The 6,255-nt window shown below is 29.0% G+C and overlaps 1 long non-coding RNA gene across 1 annotated transcript; it reads right to left on the bottom strand.

Moving 5' to 3' along the window:
• Window positions 1-4,271: 4,271 nt before the first annotated feature.
• On the bottom strand, window positions 4,272-5,175 carry LOC121218619 (uncharacterized). The gene is made up of 2 exons (XR_005915107.1): window positions 4,874-5,175; window positions 4,272-4,558 (listed from the first exon to the last, which is right to left on the bottom strand). It is a non-coding gene; the product is annotated as an uncharacterized lncRNA (long non-coding RNA).
• Window positions 5,176-6,255: the final 1,080 nt, after the last annotated feature.

Here is a 6,255-nt window from a genome sequence, read left to right as displayed (position 1 = left end):
CCAGAACCCAAAAGTAAATTAACACACATCCAACCACCGAACTAACAAACCAATTCTAACATTAAAACACGAAAGCAAACTCAATTGATCAACTTGCTCACTAACCCTAACCACAATCCTTAAAACTTCTAACCCCAAATTCTGAGATGTTACATTACCATTATCAACATTCTATTATCACAAATTCTAAATATATAAAGAGTACAAGAATTTTGAGTGTACAAGCCCATTTTTCTCGGGCCCAATTAAACCAAAGAACAAATAAAACCAAAATAAATTAAAGTCCAGTCCAATCTACAAATCAGCAAACCCAACAAACCAAATACCCCAAGCCTAAGTACAAGCCCAACTACCCAAACCTTAATAGCCTAAAACATCAGCCCAAAGCATCAAATCAGAAAAAAAAAGAAGGAGAACAAGTCAAACCCTAGGTGCGCCGCACCTAGGGTCTTCTGGACCTTGGCCTACCAGCTGCCACCACCGCGCGTCTGCCACCGCCACGGTCATGTCATCGCCCATCCACTTGCATCGACACCTGCAAAAAAATCAAGGCAGAAGTGACAAGCACACAAAATAGATTAAAAAATTCATGTAAAAATGGCTATAAAAGCCGAGTATCATCTCTGTAATGCTCTCTTTTTTTTTGGACAAACATTAATAAAAAACAGAAAACAGAAAATCAATTTCAGAGGTGAAATTTCTTTTTTTTTCTTTTCTTGTTTGATTCCTTTTTATTTTGTTTTGTTTTTGTTTTCGCATACTAAATAACCAAAAAAAAAATGAAGAAAAGCTCATCTGGAACGTCCCTCGGCTGCGACGTCGGAGGTCGTCTCCCCGTCGTCGAAATCTGGAGAGGAAGGCCGAGAGAAAGAGAGACTAAAGGTCTCTTTTTTTTTTTGAGAAATGAAAGGGGGAAATGCTTTTTTTGGTTGTTTTTTCGGTATTTATATAAGGTGTAAAACGGCGTCGTTTTGGACCTTACCATCAGTGGCCAAAACGACGTCGTTTGGACTCTTACCTGCGTGTCGACCCAGCCCGGTGAGTAGATCCGAGTGTTTTCTTCCTAATGGGATATTTGCTCGTGCGGTCCTTCTGCTTTTGTGACGTGTCGCAATTTGGTCCTTTCTCTTTTTTCTTTTATTTTAATTTGGCCGTATAATTTTATATCAGTTTCATTTTAGTCTCGCGCAGAGTTATGCGTTTTGGGGGGGGGCCAGGATATTTACTATTTCAGTCCCCCCGTTTCATTCGTATAGTGTAATTTGGTCTTTTGCCTTATTTTATTTTCGATTTCTCCCTTGAGATTGTGTTTTATTTTCAATTTAGTCCTGTTATTGTTACTTTCATTATTATTATTATTATTATTATTATTATTAACATTGTTATTAGAATTATTATTAATGTTATTACTATTTTTCTTATTTTATTTTTTTTCTTATTATTAATACTATTAATATTATTATTGCCATTATTATATACATATATTTTTATTTATTTTTCTTATTTTTATGTTTTTTTTCTTTTCATGTTTATTTACTTATGATTATTATTATATTAATTATTTTTGTATTTTTGTTGTTGTTTATCTATCTAAATATATATATATTTTTAGGAAGTTATTATTGTTATCATTATCATTTTAAAAAAAAAAATATGATTCTTAGATTGTTTTATACCATATTAATTTAAATTTAGATCTTTAGTTTTAAATTCTGTTATGCATATTAGTAACGTAATTTATTTTCGTCTTTTACTTCCATCATGCTTTATTCGCTCAAAAAATTATATTTAATATGGTTTAAGTTTTGGGAATTATTTTCAATACTCGGTATTTGGGATCTTCGAGAGAATTGAGCCCTAATGTATTCGGTTCCAATTTTTTTCGTTAAATCAAAATAATCGAGAATATTTTTAATCAGAACATATAAATAAAGAGTTCATTCTCGGGAATTCAATACGTCGTGTCTTAATGCATTGGATATGACATGTTGTTTTCTCAAGATGAGGATTTTTTTAAAAAATAATAAAAGGCAATATTCAATGTTTGGAATTTTGAGAAATTGGGCCCTAACGTATTGGGCTTCGATTTTTTTCATCTGACTTAAACAACTGAATATCCTTTTAAATTTTATTGCATGAGTTTTTTAAAGGACAATCTCATTTTTGAGAATGTGAAATGTCATGCCCTAACTCATTGGGTGTGACATTTTCTCTCTTCAAAATGAGGGGGTCTTAATTGGTAACTTGTTTTATATAAGTTTTTTTTATATACAAAAGATCGTATTTTAAATCTCTTCATAGTTTTCAATTTTTGACATTCAGACATTAATTAATTAACTAGGTACCAATTTTTGGGTGTTACGAGAGTGCTAATCCTTCCTCGTTCGTAACCGACTCCCGAACCCGTTTTTTTGAATTTCGTGGACCTAAATCGTTGTTTTAATAAAATCAAATCGCTTATTAAAAACAACCACTTTTCGAGGTGACCCGATCACACCTCATCAAAAAAAAGATTGGTGGCGACTCCCTTTTTCATTTTCGTTTTCAAAATCCAAGTCGACCCCGTTTTATCAAAAAATGGTGTCAACATTGAGAATGTTATAACCTTTAAATTTTTACTTATCGGCCTTTGAAAAATTGCATAATCCTTGGGACTTTTGGAATTTTTTTTTTATTTTTAATAAGTTTTAAAAAATAAATATTAATTTAAAGAAAATTAAAAATTAAATTTGAGTTATCTGCTTGATTAAGTAGGAAATATAATAACTAATTGATTGTAAAAGAAAATGAATTACACATGGGTGGCTGTGATAAAAATTAATAATAATGGTCGTTTTGTATTTTTAACATGCACTTCACATTTGAGTTATCTGCTTGATTAAGTAGGAAATATAATTTTTTAATTATTTAACGTTTTAGAAATTGACTGGCATTCGATAAAAGAATCATTGGACCAAAACGTGTCTGAGTATAAAGCTAGAAATATTAAATATGGATACTCAACTGATCTTATGATTGACCCAACCAGCAATACACCAACAATGACGGCAACATTCAACTAGTAATAATGTGGCATTTGTTATTGATTATCCCATAACTTACTCTTTGATTTAAGATGTATCGCTTTTATAGATAAATAATGTGTCCATTAAATTAGATTAAATTTATTTATTAGTTAGATAGCTCATTTGATGTACTCAATTGATTCAAAGTAATCCAATAATGTTTTCTTTTAATACTTTCATTGGTATCAAGATGTGGTTAATAGCTTGGGGCTTAATTAGGGACTGGTAAGATGGGAAATTTTTATCTAGGTTCTTTAAAAATTTTAAATTAATAAAAGGTAAAATTATACTTTGGCTCTCTCTAAATATGATAAAAATTTGATTTAATCATTTAAAATTTATAAATATATAAACTATTAAAATGGTGAAATTACATTTTTACTATCGTAAAAATTACAATTTAATTTCGGCTCCTAAAACGATATTCTGGCTTCGCCCTTGTTTCATGTGACTTAAAAGGGTATTGCACGTATTTTGGTTGATCGTAATATTTGTACATATTTTAACCAAAAAAAGTTAACAATTGCACCTGAATTTTAAAATATAAAGAGTGGAGAGACTAACTTCCATGAAATAAAAATATAAGGATTAAATTCTTAATTTTTAAAAAGTACAAAGACTTGTAGCACATTTTAATTAATTTTATGTAAAATTTGATATATTTATATATTTATATTATGTTTATGTTATTTTTTTTGTGATATTATTTGTTTTAGTTATTCAATTCAATTTTTAATTTTATATCATGTTTCTTTTCATTCTACATTTAATTTGCGTTGATGTTTTTCTCCATATTTTCCATATTGGCCATGGCCTAAAATGGTAAAATTTTAATTTAGGTTTTTATAATTTATAAAATTTTAAATTAATAATGGTAAAATTATACTCTACTCTTAAAAATGATAAAAATTTGATTTAACCCTTTGAAAATTATAAATATATAGGATATTAAAATAATTCAATTGCATTTTTACTATCATAAAAATATACAATTTAATTTCGACTCCCAAAAAATTTTCAGGCTCTACCACTATTCACATGTATTATATTTGTGTTTGTGTTTAAATGATTTTTATGTTATATTCGTATTGTATTATATTTTATATAATTTTTCACAACAATTCAATTATTTCAAAAAGTAATTTTTCTGTTTGTGTTATGTCTTAAATTATCTCATATATTTCATAATTTGTTATGTTGATTCGATTTATATAAAAAAATCATTCATATTATTATTATTATTATTATTATTATTATTATTATTGTAAGACCCAATTTATGCCCAGGCCCAAAACTACAACCCAAATTACAAACCCATGACCCAGGGCCCAATAGGCCCAAAACCTTAACTTGTTTCAGTAAAAAATTTGAAAACCTAACCCTAATGCGCCGTTCACTTTGCTGCCCACGTGCCTCCACAGCGCGCCCACCACCCGAGGACTGACCACCTTACACCGAAATGGCAAAGACTCCTCTCGTTGACTTCATCTTACCTGCAAAAAGGACAGAAACAGAAGCAAGAAAAAAGGCAAAAATAGCAGGAGAAGACTGTAGCATAGATTAACAGTAACCGTGGCTATAAAAATCACGAAAAAAAACAATGTAAAGGGGGGCTTCATCACTGTAATCGGGAGTCCCGAGTTTTTATAAAAAAAAGAAAGAAAACATTAAGAAAAAAAGAAATAAAAAGCAGAAAAAAAACAAGGTGATTTCCTGTTTTTGATTTCAATCTTTCCTCTTTCTTTTTCTTTTTTTATTTATTTTGTTTTATTTCCCTTTCAACAAGAAGATAAAAAAAAAGGGGTTACCTTTGCCTTCGGATCCGCTTGAAAGATGGCGCGTCTCCGACCACCATTAGCGGTGGCGGCTAAAAAGGGTTTTAAAACCCTAACAGAGAAAATCAAATGGGAGGCCCTTTTTTCTTTTCTATCTGCAGTTGCAAAGTTTTTTTTAAATTATTAATTTAAATAGAATTTTCTAAACGGCACCGTTTCACTGGGGGGTTTTAGTGCCAAAACGGCACCGTTTTGCGCGACCCGTGCGCGACCCGACTTGTTACCAGGAGGATCCGCGTGTTTTTCACTTGAAGGGATATTTTCGAAATTGGTCCTTCCTAATTTTTAATGTCTTCAATTTGGTCCCTATTTCGTTTTATTCTTTTTTTAATCTTCCCAATGATTTTGTTTCTTGCTTCACTTTAATCTCTGTTAAAGTTTTGCATTTTAAAATCGAGAATAATCTCACTTTCAGTCCCCTATCCTTTTATGCGCATTCCACTTAAATCCTTATTCACGTTTTATTATTTATTTTATTAGGCTTTTTACCTTTAATTTCGCTTGAACCCCGATCTAGTCCTTTTTTTTAGATTTCTGCTATTGTTATCGTCATGTCGATTAACTTGATATCGTTATTTCTTTTCTTTTTGGTTTAATCTTAATATTATATTTTGCATTATTGTGGCTACTACTATTATTTCTATTGTTTATTAACATCGTTTGATGGCATGATTCTTGTTTGTATTATCATATTTTTCATATTATCAATCTTATTTCTGGGGTTATCATTATTGATATTATTATCACCCTTTTATTTATTAATATTGTTATAGCATTATTTTAGTATTAATATTATTAGTATTATTATATTTCTATTCTATTTATTTATCTAAGTTTAAATGACTTTTAACCTTGTATTATTATTATTATCATATACCTATACGTATACATCTTTGATATATATATACTTACTTATTTTTTATATACTTTATATGTACATACATATTTTTTCATATATATACATATATACATATCCATGTATATATATTTTTATACTTTATAATTTTAATACACATACATATACATACTTTATATTTTTTATAATTTTGTTAATTTATTATTATTATTTATTTATGTTTTATTATTCTTTGAAGAGGATGTTTTAATTTTATTTGCTTATACTTGTTATTTTGCATGTTATTAATTTGTCTATTTTATTCATTCTTACCATTGTTGCTTGTATTATTTTTTATGCTATCATATTCAATATTATCTTGTACGCATATTAACCTCGAGTTTCATTTCTACCATTTCGAGTTAGATTAATTCGATGAATCATGATTTTTGAACAAGCAAAATTTCGTGTTTAGATTTGAGAAAGTCGTACCCTAACTTACTAGGTTTCGATTTTCGTA

The sequence above is a fragment of the Gossypium hirsutum genome, chromosome D06 (assembly GCF_007990345.1).
Source record: "Gossypium hirsutum isolate 1008001.06 chromosome D06, Gossypium_hirsutum_v2.1, whole genome shotgun sequence".
NCBI classification, from domain to species: domain Eukaryota; kingdom Viridiplantae; phylum Streptophyta; class Magnoliopsida; order Malvales; family Malvaceae; genus Gossypium; species Gossypium hirsutum.
This window is presented reverse-complemented; position numbering and strand designations above follow the sequence as displayed.